Source organism: Maniola hyperantus, chromosome 22, assembly GCF_902806685.2.
Source record: "Maniola hyperantus chromosome 22, iAphHyp1.2, whole genome shotgun sequence".
Taxonomy (NCBI): domain Eukaryota; kingdom Metazoa; phylum Arthropoda; class Insecta; order Lepidoptera; family Nymphalidae; genus Maniola; species Maniola hyperantus.
Genome location: NC_048557.2, coordinates 10401463 through 10419532, shown reverse-complemented (window position 1 = coordinate 10419532; position 18070 = coordinate 10401463). Strand labels below are relative to the sequence as shown.

General features: G+C 38.0%; 1 protein-coding gene and 1 long non-coding RNA gene across 2 annotated transcripts in view; one reads left to right on the top strand and one right to left on the bottom strand.

The window, feature by feature from the left end:
- Positions 1 to 18070, bottom strand: part of LOC117992983 (venom acid phosphatase Acph-1-like) — a 520874-nt gene that overhangs the window by 102625 nt on the left and 400179 nt on the right. The window lies entirely within an intron of this gene.
- LOC138403922 (uncharacterized) lies at positions 5938 to 7640 on the top strand. Its single transcript, XR_011238046.1, has 2 exons — positions 5938 to 6847; positions 7440 to 7640. It is a non-coding gene; the product is annotated as an uncharacterized lncRNA (long non-coding RNA).

Here is an 18070-nt window from a genome sequence, read left to right as displayed (position 1 = left end):
GCTGCTAATAGTAGTCTATGTTGTGATGTTAAAGGTTCACCTGGAATAACTTTGCAATCTTTAATTTGTTTCAGATTTTTTCTATCTGTCATTATATAGTCAATTTGTGTTTTGGACTTTCCACTTTTATATGTAATTAGGTGTTCTTCTTTCTTTTGAAAAAATGTGTTTACTATTACTAGATTTAGAGACGCTGCAAATTCTAGTATTGTGGTTCCTTCTTTATTTTGAGTTCCATAACCAAAGCCCCCATGATGATCCTCATACCCATCTGCGTCATTGCCCACATGCCCATTGAGATCTCCACAGATAATTCTTTGCTCAGTAACCGGTAAAGCATTCATGTGTGTACACAATTCTTCCCAGAAGTCTTGTTTGTCTGTTTCAGGGCAGCCGACCTGTGGCGCGTAGACACAAACAATGTTGAGGCAGGTTTGGTTTTCCAAGGCTAGTTTAACAGACATGATACGGTCACTCACTCTATTTATTTCTATTACCTTTTGGCTCAAATGTTGATCTAGAATAATCCCAACCCCATTTTTTCCACTTTCAGTACCGTAATATATAAATTTAAATCCCTTCCCGATTTGTCGTGATTTTGAACCTTTCCATTTTGTTTCTTGCACACAGCAGATGTTGATGCGACGTCGATCTAGGATGGCGCTTAGTTCAGCACTGCGTCCTGTCATCGTGCCAATGTTCCAACTAGCAATACGTAGTTCGGACATTGTCACGGTGCTTTGCTGTTTAGCTCTTCCGTCGCTTTTGGGGGACGCCCTAGTATGTTTCGCAGTTCCATCATCACCAACGTCGCTTAAGGGGGACGCCCTAGTATTCCTCGTGTTCTTTAATTTTTGCCTTTTCATGATAAATATTGTAGTTGACTTGTGTTTTACGGCCGGTTGCCACCTGACGCCAAGGGTGTAACCCACTACGGGGCTCGGGCGCCGCCGTTGGCCCGCTAGGGGCTCATCCGCCGCCATCCCTACTGAGCACTCCACCCTGAGAACCCAGCACGCACGCAGCCTATGCTCCAAATATGTCGAAGAAGCCTACATGCGGGGTTTGATAACGGAGTATCCATCTCCGGCCTTGTGGTCCGCGGGAGGTATTTTATTTCCCTCCTACCCTATGGAGGTTACCCTCCATCGAGCACCCCCCTATCCGCCACCTGGGGACGCGGCCTCTAGGGAATCAGGCTACACATCACCATAGCCTATAATAAACAAATGTAAATGTACATAGTTTTAAATTAACTGTTAGTATAATTAGTATTGGTACTTAGTATCATTGTTAGTAGTTGATATTTTTGCTTGCTTTTCTAAATGTCTGTGTGTCGCGTATGTAACCAGCCGGCACATATAACGTTCTTCATTAGCATAATAAATTGCTAACAAGACCTGCATAATTACTTGAAATATTTGACGACCTCCCTGGCGCAGTGGTGAGCGCTGTGGTCTTAATAGTGGGAGGTTCCGGGTTCGATTCCTGGCAGGGGTTTGGAATTTTATAATTTCTAAATTTCCGGTCTGGTCTGGTGGGAGGCTTCGGCCGTGGCTAGTTACCACCCTACCGGCAAAGCCATGCCGCCAAGCGATTTAGCGTTCCGGTACGATGCCGTGTAGAAACCAAAGGGGTATGGGTTTAATAAAAACTGCCATACCCCTTCCAGGTTAGCCCGCTATCATCTTAGACTGCATCATCACTTACCATCAGGTGAGATTGCAGTCAAGGGCTAACTTGTATCTGAATTAAAAAAAATAAAAAAAAACAACTGAGCTTTAATATAATAAATCGTCCATTGAGTTATCTATCCTGACATTCTAATATTACTGTTTTAGCATGTTTTTATTAACTCGCTTCGGTTCAGTTTGTTTGTTTGTTTGTCTGTCTGTGCCATACAAATTTTGCAATGGATTTTAAACGAAACTAGTCGGGCTTTCGTCGAATTAACACGTCAGTCGGAATCAGCAATATTTAAACTAAACAATTTTAGACTTGCCTCTACACAAATTTAAAAAATCTATTAAAAGTATGCTCTTAAAAAAGCATATTATACAGTGGAAGACTATGTAAATGATAAGAAAGCTTGGATTTGACTCGCTCCAGCAATGCACGGGGCTGCAATTGCTTGTACAGTATGGTATAATAATATTGTAAATTGACACTTGAAAAGAGCAACCGCCGAGTTTCTTGCTGGTTCTTCTCTGTAGGAACGGCTTTCCGAACCAGTGGCAAATAAGGCTAGTTGACGATTCAAAAGCACTTGTAATAAGTTTACTTGAATAAAAATATATTCTATTTTATTCTATTCTATTCTAATAAAGTTCTAAATCTTTAACCAATTTGGAATACTTTCAATACCTATTCAGCATAAACGGAACGATAGTAAGGAACATTTTGAGGCAATACGTACAAAGTATGAATTCCACTTTGCATAAATATTGCAATACGGAACCCCAGCTCTAAATTTCATTCCCTTAGGGTTAGCTTTGAATACTGAGTCTAAATTCGCCTTCGTATGGCCCAAGACACAAACTGATACGACTTCTAACATTGTATGGATTGGATACCAAGCTAGCTGACTCGCCCTGGATTTGACAATCCTCTTCCACCTGTGGAGTGATTCGCTAACTCAGTGTCTAACGATTTATGATAGCCACCGAGCTCATTTGAAATTTATTTTTAATTCATTGAAGGTTTTCTAAGAAAAATCATTTTAGTATTACACAGTAAAGCAGCAATGTAGAACTAACCAATGTAAAATGAGCTCGGTGGCTATCATTTTTTTTAAAAGATTATTAGCCATGTTAAATGACAAATATTCCCCTTTCCTCTCCAACTAAGCGTGAAGCTTGTGCTAGGAGTAGGTACGACAATAGTGCAACGGGCGGGGTTTGAACCGTCGACCTTTCGGTTTTCGGTCCACTCCTTTACCGGTTGAGCTATTGAGGCTCTAAAATGAGGCTCTAATTCATCGTTGGACACTTAGCGAATCAGCATGCTGGTCTGCCGAACCCATCTCCGCTCTCATTTCCGCTCGGACTATATCTCTACTCATGAGGAGAGTAGAGATATAGTCCGTACTGTAATTAGCAAACCAATCCAATACCTGCTATCGTCATCATCATCATGATCAACCCAAATTCGGCCCAATACTGAGCACGAGGAGCAAAAATTGCGGAACCATGGGATGGCGCTCGATGCTCTGACCGCTAAGCCACGCTTCGCTTGCTGCCAGTGATGAAATTTGTGATATGTATGTTCACTCAATACTGAAGCGACTGTTAATGCCATCTAGTAACGACACTTTGCAGTTATCGAAGGCCCTTTCAAAGGCCCATATTGACACGGGCCTCCTCTCAGAATGAGAATGTTTTAAGCGTTAGTCCGCCACGCTGGCGCTGGCTCAATGCGGTTGGGCAAACTTCAAACGCCTTTAAAAGCATTATGAAGAACTCTCAGGCATGCATTCCTCATGATGTTTTATAATTGCTTAAAACGCACATAACTCCGAAAATTTGCAATCAATAACCTAACACCTAAGTGGGTCAAAATGGAATACTTACATGCAGTGGCGTGCACAGGGTTTAAAGCCAGGATAAGCAGTAGTTAGATAGGTCTGTACCTACTTACTGGCAAGTCATAAAGGATAATGAGCATTAAGCTACTTCAACTAGGGTAACAATTTTTTAGGGTAAGCAGTGCTTTTATGCCTCTATGACTTGCACGCCACTGCTTACATCTTTTTCTTTTTAAATATATAAAAGGAAGAGGTGACTGACTGACTGACTGACTGACTGAATGACTGACTGACTGATCTATCAACGCACAGCTTAAACTACTGGACGGATCGGGCTGAAATTTGGCATGCAGATAGCTATTATGACGTAGGCATCCGCTAAGAAAATATTTTTGAAAATTCAACCCCTAAGGGGGTGAAATAGGGGTTTGAAATTCGTGTAGTCCACGCGGACGAAGTCGCGAGCATATGCTAGTGTAAGTATATTTTCGCCAGTGATCGGGTGCAAATGGTGCATATTCGGGTGCAAATGGTGCAAATGGTCGACCTTACCACGGGCACAGGGTTTTTGAGAGCGCCGTGAGTGACGCTCGGTTTCCCCTAAGATCCTGCACCAGTGTGTGACGCACACTTTGCACCGTAGATAAAGCAAAACCACTTGTGATGAAGATGAAGAGAAAAACTATAAGGTACCTACAGAGGTTTTATTTCTTTCCGCTACAGGCCGTCACTTACACCGTATCGCTATATCGATTGAATACAGATTAGTTGGCGAATTTACGGACCACTCCAGATCCATTGACGGTGTGAGTCTAACGAGCTGTTAAGCTGCATCCCTCCGGTCATTTGAAGGGGTTATTACTGGTTTAGAGATGATAAGAGCAGGGAAGTCACGAATTCGATTATAAGTACCTTGCTGGTGCTGTAACTTGCTGGTTCTACTCGGTAGGAACGGCATTCCGAACCAGTGGTATATTTGTAGGCTCGCCGCCATTTAATTGTAAACACTTTGCTCATTGAACATCACGTCATCGCCCCACCGTCATTGTGAGATTATAAAAGGGGATGCGCAGTGTGTCACGAGACATTATTCGTTTGGCTTCGGCCAGAGGCGCTTCTCAGTGGATACTGTGTGTGTCGTACTGTAGGTTTTATTATTATCATTGTCGTTGTGACCTAATTGTTAGCGCACTTATGATAATTAATTATAACTGACAGAAGTCACGTGATGTGTTGCATCACCATCTTGAATCGATTGGTATAAAAGCAAGTGTTTGATGATTCTTAAGGCAGTCTGTGTTCGACCACAGACTCCAGTCTTGAGAAACTTACGAACAAATGGTTTTTGTATGGAATAACTAACTTTGCGTTGCCAACATTCAAAACGTGAAGTCATTTTACCACCATAATTCACAAAACCAAACAAATATGTCTGCCTTGGTCGTATTTCGTTGTTTCGTCATAATTTTATTGTATTGTGTAGTTTATTTGTTTGCATAACAAACAACATCAATCGACATAATATTTTATTGTATGTGACTACTGATTATTGTGTTACGTCGAGTTGAGCCACTGCTCCTCCGTTTCATCATCATCACCACATTTTACGAGATAATTGACTCTTTAGTTATAAGCGAGATATTTGACTCTATTAGTGATAGTGAATCTTTATTATTTAACGAGGAATTTGACTTTATTAGTGTTATGTGAATTGTTGCTGAATTGTAATATATATAAGTTATAACCTATAAAAAACACCATGGGTAAAGGTCATAGAACATGTGAGGCCTGCGGTATCAAGGAAAGACACGATGAAATGATGCCTATTTGCTGCTAAATGCATAAGGTTTTCCATTTTTCTTATTCTTAAAAAAACATAATTTTGTCTGGTTCAACTACTACCTACTTGAAAAATATATAAATACCTACCTGGTATAACGATAAATAATTTGTTTTATTTTACCCGCATTTTCACAACAGCTTCAAACGATAGGTAGGTATAAACCACAAAATATTATTATTATTATATAGAAAAATCCAAAACATCGATAAACTGTCGATACGGTGCACACTGCACATCCCTACTTTTTGGCTCATCCCTACTTGACAGATCAAGGTCACTGGCCAAAGCAAGTGTTTTATAAGTTGGTAGCACTGCTTTTTTTAAGCAATTGGCTAAAAGGGTTAAGAATTGATACAAAACATAAATGTTCTAAGTTCCGCCTCTTAAAACGTAGTGATTATATTCTCTTTGACAGACTCATTCGACTATTAAATGCTTTTCTATTTAGGTCGCATTTCTGATTGAGTGGTTTCAATAGCAATTGTGCCCTAATCAAGTTAATATTGCAGTAAGGTTATTATGAAAGGCAAAACTCTCGATATACCGCTGGTTAATATTTAACTTCACTTCTGGTATGTTTATATATTGGCGCTAATTCTGTTGTACCCTAACCTAAACCTAAACTAAATTTTAGATTCTTTAATTTTAGGATTTCTATTTCTAAGCTGCATTCGCAATTTTGCTTCAACTAAATTTAAACATCCTAAATGGCCGTCTAAAATGACGTTTGAATTGAATAGTAAGTGTTGCTATTTAAGATAACAAGAACTGCACTAATGTTGTGTTTGATTTTCCCCTTTAATCTTAAAACTATTTTTTGCGAAAAATATCGAACGATGTTACTTGAAATACAAAAATAATAACTTTACTTGATTTAATTAGGTCGAATCACAATAAAAGTGTCGAAAATTGAAGTTTTGTTCATTTTATCGTGTGAAGTAGGCTTAAGTCTTTGATCAAAAGTGCTAGAACCCAGAGCCGTAAAACCAGTTAAAAAACTGATCTATTATTTTTGTTGCAAATATAATTTCTAACCTAATTTCTTTATGTTTTGTGGTTAAAGAATCTTAGTTTTTGTTACAAAACTTTGTGAAAATAGTGGTTATGTGCATAAAATAGATAAAAGCAAAGAATTTTGCTTGGAATCTTACCTACCTACCTTACCTCGAAATCACCGAGGTACCTAATTGTCAAACTCTTGCTAATAAGGAAATCAATGCAAACAGATGAAAAGCAATCATTCTAAATAACTGACTGCCACAGAGTACATTGAATATACAGGTAAAGGAATATACAGCGAGGAAGTTCTGAAACTTGGCGGTATACTTACAAATCTGGCGTGCAAGGACGTGGAACGAGGTATCCATGAATTCTGCTATGAATTCAACAAACTAAGGCGGTAATGTGATTTAAGGCATGAAAGTACCTACAAGATCAAGATTGAATGTATATACCTACGTGTATAATAATAATAATAACAGGTAACAGCTGGTATCATCATAATGATCAACTCATTGCCAGCTCACCTCTCAAAATGAGAAGAGTATGGCCATAGTACACCACTCTGTCCAAGTGCAGATTGACAGACTTCACACACCTTGGAGAACACTATGGAGAACTCTCAGGCATGTAGGTTTCCTCACAATGTTTTCCTTCATGGTTAAAGAAAGTGATACTTAATTGCTTATTAAACAGCTAGTACATATTATAATATAGCAAAAAATGGAAGTGTAGCATACCTATATAAAAATAATAATTACAGGCAACAGTTAGTATCATCACACGATCAACTCATTGCCGGCTGACTACTGAGCAGGGGTCTTCTCTCAAAACAGGAAGTTTGGCCATAGTCCACCACTCTGGCCGAGTGCAGATTGACAGATTTCACACACCTTTGAGAACTCTCAGGCATTTAGGTTTCCTCACAATGGTTTGGTTCACCGTTAAAGAAAGTGATGCTTAATTGCAAAGTAAACAGCTAGTATGCATAGCAAAAAATAGAAGTGTAGCATACATTAAACCTTTCAACACATCATCATAACAAACTTTCAACGTTGATAATTTTTATTTCAGCCCATTTCATGAAACCAAGTATATGGAGTCTGCGAGTTAAAAAGATGTTCCGTCCACTCATCTACCAAAAATGAACAGTTGTTTCCTAAACTTAATTTTTATTTAAATGTTATTGAAATAAATATTAATTATGTACAGTACAGAATGAAACATATGTTTATATTTTATTATTTTATTTAATAAAAGTAATTGTTAATCATCTGATTGAAGTTTTCTTGCTTTTGTTAGGAAATTCTTGCCTCCATCATACTGAGCAGCTGTAGTATGACTAAGTTGTACTACTACTACCTGAAAATGAAATTTATAATCTATAGGTATAAATAGTTCAAAATTAGTTTTCAGTCCCTATTTATATCAATTTCAATGCAGACTTCGCCATAACAATTATAAAAACATTTTTTGAGGTTTGCATATTCTTTGGCTAAAATCTATAGAGTACCTATACTTTGAATTAGCTCAGACTAGACATAGTTAAAACATAATACTTTAAGCATATATGTGTAGAGAGCATACTTTGACTTTGCTCTGACTTAAGTTTCGGTTAAAACGAGACAGATTTATGCCAATGATATAACTCTGTCTCTTTTATCAGTATCTTAAGTCTATGCAAAGTCAGAGATCTATAGATTTCAAACTAAATAAAGGTTGAGTCTATAGATTTCTGTATTAATTTTTAGAATTATAGGTATGTGTGTAGAAAACTTTAGTCAGCTAGTTTTCAATAAAATAGATCTAGAAAAGATAAAAGAAATCAAATTATTTTTTGACGTTATTTCTCTTCTAACTATGGGTTCCATACCTCAAAAGGAACCATTATAGGATCACTTTGTTGTCTGTCAAGAAACCCAAGGTCAACGGGAAGTACCCTATACTTCCCGTTGACCTAAAGGCAGGTAGCTAGGTCAGTACATCATCATCATCATTATCAATCCATCGCCGGGTCACTACTACTGAGCACGGGTCACCTCTCAGAATAAGGTGTTTTGGCCAAAATCTAGCACACTGACCAAGTGCGGATTGGCAGACTTCACACATTTTTGAGGACGTTATGGAGAAGTCCTAGCTTTTCTCTCTCTCTTCTGTACATATTATGTAAATGTAAAAATATAAACTGACTGACTGACATCAGCATATAAGCTGCTGACTCCTGAGTCTAGTAATTTATTAAGCGGCTGAGTTTAAAAACTTGAGAATTTGCATGTAAGGAACGTTTACTTTAAGTAGGTATATAGACCACTACGACATAATTTTCAGATACTTACATAGGTACTTATTCCACCCGAACAAAGCTGGGGCAGGTACAACTCAGGCAGGTCAGCTAGTTAACCTGAAATGTGATACCCATATGGGTATGGGTATACCTATATAGGTAAACTCAACAAGATCCTATCATGATATGTTTAGGAATTACAAGATGTATCTACTAGGTACTTCTCAACTAAAACTTATCAGATGATTAAAGTGAACCCAGGCTAAGTCAGTTAGCTGTAGTTGTCTATACTGCACTGTACTGTAGTTAGCAAGTACCTACTTATGCAGGTAATAGGTAGTCTTTCAAGCAGGTATCTACTGAGTTGAAAATAAAGAAGTAACTGGGTACTACTCAAGTACTTAGTTCAATACTAGGGGTATGTAAGTATAAGACATAACTAAATGTAAAATCTGTTAATTAAGCCTATAAATAAACCTTTAGGTGAACTCATTAAGATTTTAGAACTTAAACTTTATTATAAGTACCTACTCTACCACCACACTTATTCTGCTTTATTTTTGATATGTTTAGCAATAAGTAGTAGGTAGTAGGAATTAATCTCATTGATAATGATAACAAGGCATCAAGTTTTACCTTGGCATACCTAATTGGCAAAGATTTTGTTCACACTGATATTTAGGTAGCTACCTATGCAAGTTTTTGTCTCTGGGTATGTTCCTTTATGCATCTAACCTAGTTGGGCACAGAGATTTTTCACAAGGACACTTACTAGTGAAGGATATACTTATAGGCTACTTTTATTAGGTAGGTAGGTAAGCTAAGTACCTACAGAAAAGTATCCTAGTCCCACAGGATTTTCGAACAGCTGCCACTTGCTAGTTAAGAAATAAGGAGACTTAAGGATCTTAGGTTTGCCTTGCTGAAGCCGCCAGGATGTCTGTGGAGGTGTCTGATACTCTTAGACAACAAAGTAGATAACCAACCTAATTATTTTTTGCGAATTAACGACGAGCCAGAGAAACCACGTATATTTCCATTTTATAAAGTTTAAATTAAATTAAAACACTTAAAAGACACTTTTTTTATCTTAAATATAACAATTCTAAACTCAAATAAAAATATTTCTTTCAAAACACGTCCATTTTGCCATTTAAGCAGACTCTTTAAATTTAGTGGGCACCTCGCGAGGTCCACTCTAATTTTAGAAAATTTTAGGTTGACGTTTCTTAATTTAGGCATTTAGTTCGTGCAACAGAATAACTTTTGCTCTTTAAAATCTAAATTGAATAGTTTAGTGCTGTCAAATTCAATTTTAGGTTAGACCTGTCATTTAAGTGGGTTTTCAGAATAACACACCTTTCTAAGTCTAATATTAGACATTTTAAAATTAGAAAACCGCCTAGAGAATCGGCCCCTATGTGGTTTCAGTTGTTTGAGGTTATACTACTAGGTTGTGAAAGTTTGCTGTGAGTGTGTTTTGGCGATCTAGACAGGTTGTTCATCGGGTGAGTCCTTTTGTATCGTTCCAATTTGTATTAGACAAACGTGATTGTTGTAGTTGATGTTAATTGAACTAATTGTGGTGTGCTAGGTTAGCTGGTTGGTCTGGGACCGGTATGGGGACATGGTGGAGCCGGTCGCTAGGTAGGGTTAGGTTTACCTACGTTACGTTACGCTTGTGGTTTTCACTTGTGATAAGTGAGTATTAAAATGATTGTAATTGAAATTACTACCTTCTGATGTCGGCCATCCCCTTGTTCTCCGACATATTAAACTAGTTGACGATTCAAAAGCACTTGTAAAAGTTTTCTTGAATAAAAATATACCTATTCTACTAGCTTATGCCCGCGACTTCGTCCGCGTGCAATTAGGTCTTCATCAAAAATTCCGTGGGAGCTCTTTGATTTTCCGGCAGAAAAAGTAGCCTATGTCACTCTCCAGGTCTTTATCTATACCCATGCAAAAAATCACGTCAATCCGTCGCACCGTGGCGACGTGATTGAAGGACAAACCAACAAACAAACACACTTTTGCATTTATAATAAGGCTACTGATTCTATTCTATTCTAGTATAGTACGCGACATGGCAATCGGGGTATGAGGCGGGATAACGCCCCGCACAAACCGCACGTCACCCGCGCTCGCCAGCATTGGGTTACCTCCCCAATTGCCATCTTGACCTGTCGCGTAGGTACTGTAACGTAGGCTATCATGTCTAGATTAACCGCGTTTGTGGGGACAACGCAAAAAAGGCAAAAAGGTCTAATTTTAATGACAAGTAGGTCAAGCCACGTGACAGGCGTCCCTCTTGCCCTCTTTCCGTCACGTACAGCCTAAGCTCCTGAATACCTACTCCAGTTTTTTCTACTTATAATTTTTAGGGTTCCGTACCTCAAAAGGAAAAACGGACCCTTATAGGATCACTTTGTTGTCTCTGTCTGTCTGTCCGTCTGCCAAAAAAACCTACAGGGTACCTACTTCCCGTTGACCTAGAATCATGTTTGGCAGGTAGATAGGTCTATATAGCAGACATTAGAGGAAAATCCGAAAACCGTGAATTTGTGGTTACATCACAAGCAGAAAATTAAAATGTGTTCATGAACAAATATTGCTATTTTCGACTTTCAAAGTAAGATTACTATACCAAGTGGGGTATCATATGAAAGGGCTTTACATGTACATTCTAAAACAGATTTTTACTTATTTTTAGGCATAATGATTTATCTTACAAAATGTCGATAAAATACGATTGTAGTACGGAACCCTCAGTGCGCGAGTGTGACTCGCACTTGTTCTTACTTAAATATCTGTGTTTCTCCACGTTCCCCTTTGTGTACTGGGAACTCGATAGTAAATGCGGTGATAGCCTCAGCGCCTTGTAAGAGGTCCGGGGTTCAATCCGTGGGTGCAATTTAATACCTCCTGAGTCTCTTGAGTGTCTTGAGCCTCAATAGCTCAACCGGTATAGGAGTGGACTGAAAACCGAAAGGTCGACGGTTCAAACCCCACCCGTTGTACTATTGTCGTACCTACTCCTAGCACAAGCCTGACGCTTGGAGAGGTAAAGGGGAATATTTGTCATTTAACATGGCTAATATTCTTTATAAAAAAAAATAAAAAAATACGACTTTCAACCTACAAGCTTAAGAAATAACTAACACATTCTTAAATAACCCTAAAAATAGTAAAAGTTCTCAGATTTTTTGATAAAATATATTTCGTTTAAAATAAATGAATGAATGAATGAAGGTCCTTTCACTCGGTGCTCTGTTATGTGTCCAGTAATCAGGCTAAGTGCTTAATCTCGCTAATTTCACCGAGGAGCTTAGTTAATTACAAAATGAAGGCGTTTTTTCACGTTCTTTTTGTTGGCTCTGTAAGTATTTTATATTAAAGCGTTGTAAAGAAAACTTAGTACAACTTTATTTCTACAAAATGAAATTCTTTTTGACGTAGCAACTCAACCGATTCAAACCAAACATTAATTATCTAAATCAACATCATCATCAACAACCGATAGACGTCCACTGCTGGACATAGGTCTCTTGTAGGGACTTCCACACGCCACGGTCTTGCGCCGCCTGAATCTAGCGGCTCCCTGGGACTCGTCTGATGTTGTCCGTCCACCTAGTGGCGGGGTCTTCCGGTGCGAGGTCGCCATTCTAGCCTAAATATATAAATAGAAAAAGCTGACCGACTGACTGACTGATCTGCCAACGCACAGCTCAAACTACTGAAAGGATCGGGCTGAAATTAGGCATGCTGGTATTTTTTTATTTTATTTATTTATTTGATTTAGACTTATTACAAGCGCTTACGAAAGTCAGATCGGCATAGAACAATACAATAATAAAATAATTGTACAAAATAGGGCATATAGCCTATAGGTAATCTAGATAATACTAGTTAAAGATGGCATAAAAATTATTAAATTACCCAAGGTAGCTATTATGACGTACACATCTCCTAAGAAAGAATTTTTGAAAATCCAAGCGGGGGCATAGCTAGTAACGAATAAAGCCAAGTTATTTGGGAAATGTTTCCAGAAACATCTGTGCTAAGATTTACTGCACAATACACTGGAGATGCAGATTTGATATATTAATTAATTAGCGAGTAATAAATTATGACATGACTGCACATCCCTCGCAAGCGGCGCCTCGACACTCGGGGGTGTAAGATATTGTACTTGCATTCATCTTCTCTACATATAAAACAGTCTTCGAACAGTGCGTGTTGCCAGTGATGACATATGGATCCGAGACATGGTCGCTAACTATGGGCCTCATAAGAAAGCTCAGAGTCACTCAGCGGGCCATGGAGAGAGCTATGTGCGGAGTTTCTCTACGTGATCAAATCAGAAATGAGGAGATCCGTAGGAGAATTAGAGTAACCGACATAGCTCAACGGGTTGCGAAGCTGAAGTGGCAATGGGCAGGGCACATAGTTCGTACAACAGATAGACGTTGGGGTCCTAAGGTGCAGGAATGGCGAGCTCGCGCTGGAAGACGCAGCGTTGGAAGAGCCCCCACTAGGTGGACGGACGACATCAGACGATTAGCAGGGAGCCGCTGGATCCAGGCGGCGCAAGACCGTGGCGTGTGGAAGTCCCTACAAGAGACCTATGTCCAGCAGTGGACGTCTATTGGTTGATGATGATGATGATGACATATAAAAACTAGAGGATACTAGAGTAGTCCCACGGCCCTAAGGTTTCCACACCAAAAGGCACGAATATCAGAGCCTCAATAGCTCAACCGGTATAGGAGTGGACTGAAAACCGAAAGGTCGACGGTTCAAACTTCAAACCCCGCCCGTTGCACTATTGTCGTACCTACTCCTAGCACAAGCCTGACGCTTAATTGGAGAGGAAAGGGGAATATTAGTCATTTAACATGGCTAATATTCTTTTTAATAAAAATAAAATAAAAACAAAAAAAATACGAAGCTCCCATCGAGGTTTTCATGTTTGCGCCTTTTGGCCTGTTCGGCGCTGATGGCCGCTGCATCCGCCATAGAGGAGGGAGGTCGCCTGAACTAATCATTATAGAATGATTTTGTTTCCATGTTACAGCACGGCTAGCATGGGCCGAAGATAAAAATTATATCCCCCGATTTTATCCACCGGACAGGAGATAACATTAACTTCTCCACCCCTCAGAGCACGGCAACAGGGGAGAGGAGAAGTTTATCCCCGTTTGTCATTTCACGGGGACTCGGGGGACTATTTATCCACCGTCTATAGCATGGGGCCAAATAAAAGAAGATAAACTGTCCTTTTTTGACATTTGAGAGGGATAATTTTATCCTCGAGATTTGAGGTGGGTATAATGCTCATAGAACTTTAACTCAATTATTAAAAGATCAAAAAACATGTCTCGCGCTTTCTTTATTGTTTTGAAATAGAGAATTTAGAACGAAAATAACATGAGCACGTAATTAGTGATGGAAGTAATCCCTTTGAATTTCCCGACGCTGAGTTCCGACACTTGTTTCGGATGGACAAATATTATGTGCTGTACTTGTGCGAGCAGCTTAATGAAGCACTAAAGCCGATTAATTCGGTGGATGGATTCATAAAAGTAAGTAAGTACTTACCTATTACCTAAAACCATCTTGTGCAAACGAATAGGTACCTAATTTAGGTTACCTACTTAGGTAGGTAGTAGGTACCTACAAATAGGTCCTACATGCGGCTATTCTCTATTTATTCTACGTCCTCACATCTATAAGACTCTTGGCAGATGGTAGTTACCAGTGAGATACAAGTCAAGGTCATGGGATGACTATTGCCCGCGACTTCATCTGTGTGGATTTAGGTTTTGAAAATCCTGTGAGAACTATTTGATTTTCCAGAATAAAAAGTAGCCTGTGTCCATCCTCGGGATGTAAGCTAACTGTGTAGGTACTAAATTTCATCTAAATCGGTTAGACTGTTGGGCTGTGAAAAGCTAGCAGACAGACAGGCAGACACACTTTCGCATTTATAATATTAGTATGGATTATTGGAAATATAAAATAACACAATTGTCTCATTATAATAAAATCATTTATTTGAACAAAATAGGCAGGAGTCTAATTTAACAAAACAATTCTTAAATTAAAATACACACCTATATCATAGTTAAATACATATTGATACACAAACACAATAACACTTTACAAATTATAATGGTTCATCATAAGTGTTTTGTAAGAGTAAATATGTTAGCCTATTATACTTTATAGACCATTTCAGTATATCCTCTTACTCTTAATTTATTATTATTGAAAATCATTAATGTATAAATTGTATATTTCAGAATTCCAATGGAACAACCAAAGGACAGACTAGAAAATGTAACAAATAAAGAAATCTCACATATCTATGGATCAAACCAGACTGCTAACTGTTGCCCGACAATAAAAGGGAAAAAGGGATGGAATAATAAATACATATTTGCATTAAAATATATTTCTTTAAGTACCTATTACCTAAAACCACCTTGTGCAAACCTATCCTTATATCTACTACTACTACTAGGGTTCTGTAGGGTACCAATGGGACCCTATTACAGTCTCAGCTCTCCATCTGTCTGTCTCCTGAAACGTAACAGGTTAAAGTTGAAATTTTGTACTTATTTCTATTGCTGCTATAACAAAAAATAACAGTTTCAAAATGAACCCTACAAATTTTGCTTTAAGTACTCTTTCTGTGTGATTGAGTAACAAACACAACCTTTTAGGCATAATATTAGGAATACCAATTAAAACAATGCTTATTTGGATGTACACAAATCTCTGATGTTAACTTAACAGATCTAAAAGTAGTGCTATTATCCTTAAGAAAAGGAAGTAACAAGTTTAACGTTCAATCAAACCACACTGCCATAGAATAACTTCCTATATTCATAACTATTTACAAATTACAAAAATGTACATATCCTCTACTTACTTTTTATTTATTTATTGGCATTTATAGCAAAACCACTCGGGGCTATTGGTTTTATAAAGTACCCACTGTGTACAAAGTGGGTAAAACGACAGTCTCACCATAGTCCACCACCGACACTTCAAAGATTTCCTGCCATAAGATAAAAAACATTGGCTTGACATGCTTATAAAGAAATTAGGTTAGTTTAATAGCTCAAACCATACTAGCTTAACCAATTTTAAGTGATATTGAGCTCTTCTCAGTGCAGTGTGCAGAACTGTTAGTTTTATCATCATCTCACACAATAATGAAAATATTTTATGTTGATAAGATGTGTACCTAACTTACCTATTCCAATTTCCAATAGGTAGGTACCTAAAGTTATTTTGATTTTGTTATACAAGACACACATTTAATAGAACTAAATTAATACACGCATCTCTCTGGCTGGCCTATTATGGAGTCTTCAGGTCCAATTCCTGTTGAGCATTCATGCCCAACAGTGATAATTAATATTGAACACTTATGTGCTCATATATGTGACCGACGGCACTATTGAGACATTTCCCGGTGGTCCTACATCCCGAGCTGCCTCATCATACTTAGTATGTGTCAGTCAGTGCCCTTCTTCAAGTACATATTTCAATGTCTGCAAATAAAACAACAATTTATGCATTTCTTTGTCGCTAACAATATCAATATATTATCACTTCAATTTTGTGTACTGACTAACACAAATTGTCTTTGTGATACTTACTGTGATAGCTAGGAATTTCAACTATTCGATTATTTTTTAATTTGGATAATTTAAAAGTGGAGTTAGGTTAGGTAAACACAAACAATAACAATACTTACGTGCATAATCTTCTGTGAATTTTTTTTAAACTATTTTACGGCTCCGGCTTCTAGCTCTTTTAAAATAAAAAGTAGCCACAGACGAGTTACGAGTAACGAAAACGAGCAAAATCAAAAGCACAGATAAAAAATAATAACACTTTGACATTAGCCGAGGACTAGTCTTTCCCCGCCTTATCACCGGGGATAATTATATCCAACCCTGTGCCCATGCTCGGAGAGTGGAAATAACTATCGGAGGGGATAAAAATTTTATCCTTTCCTCGGGGAGAAAATTTCCCGGCCCATGCTAGGCCTGCTGTATATCAATGCGCGGCCATCAGTTCTGCAATTAATGTTGCCCTGTCCATGACACGTCACGCCAAAATGCATGTGCTGCAAACGTTATTGTTACTGACCGGATAGTCTTGATACTTGATAATGGCAGTAGGTTTACGGAGAATGCTACAACTAGACTACACGAACCTGGTGTTAATCAGCTTTTGATAGTTTTGTCTCTGCCAAAACCACTATCCCTGTTAGTTTTCATTTTATTTTATTCGTTTATTTGCAATCAACAGCGATACATACAATATAATTTTACATAATAACAGACTCAAAATAAGGCCAAATAGGATTACAATTTTGTTTTACAGATTACTTAAATAGTTGTTAATTATAAATTTATAACAGTACGTTTAAAGAGACCAAATAATTTAAGCAAGTTGTACAATATAATAATATGAAAATATAAAAGATAATTAACTAGAAAAAATACCTAGTAGGTGATTCACAACATATGCATGTGAGTGTGTTTGTGTGAGTGGATGTGTGTCTGTGTGTGCGTGTGTGGGTGTAAATGTAAATAAATGCGAAAGGGTGTTATTTGGTTTTTGGTTTGTCCTTCAATCACGGTGCAACGAAGCAACGGATTGGCGTGATTTTTTACATGAATAGATATAGTTATTAATCTGGAAAGTTACAAACTATTTTTTATCCCGAAAAATCGAACAGATCCCATAGGATTTTCAAAATCCTCAATCAACGCGAATTAAGTCGTGGGCTGGTGAGTAATGTGACGAAGAGAGAGAGAGAGAGAGAGAGAGAGTTGAAAATTAAAACTAATTATTATAGCATGATTTATTATTATCTATGTGCAATCCAGCCATCAGTGCGCAATTAATGTTGCCATGGCCATGATAGTAGCAATACTGACAGGACAACCTTGATACTTGATAGTGGTAGGATGTAGATGTTAGAATTGTAGAATTGGTAGTATTTACTGGGAGTCGCGCAAAGGGGGCACCGATGTGTTCATTTAGATCTCGGATGGCCACCGAGGGTGTTTTAGTAGGCAAAAATCCTACACATTGCGATGTCTTTCCCAGGATGTTGCGTTTATCATAAGAAAATTTCCCCCACAAGGAGGGGTACCTCCAAGAAGTAGGTAATCTATGGAACTAATGATCCAATTCTGAAAATTCTTTTACTGGTAAATAGCTACACTATCCCCGAGTGTTATAGGCTACAAATTTCATTACATACCTTAGCTACTTTAACATAAATGTAAAGTATTAAAACCTGTTAATTTGACTACACAACCGCAGTATCGTGAAACGTAATATCCCGAACGGTAATCGCTTGATTTGGCCGTGAAGTTATGATTTACGG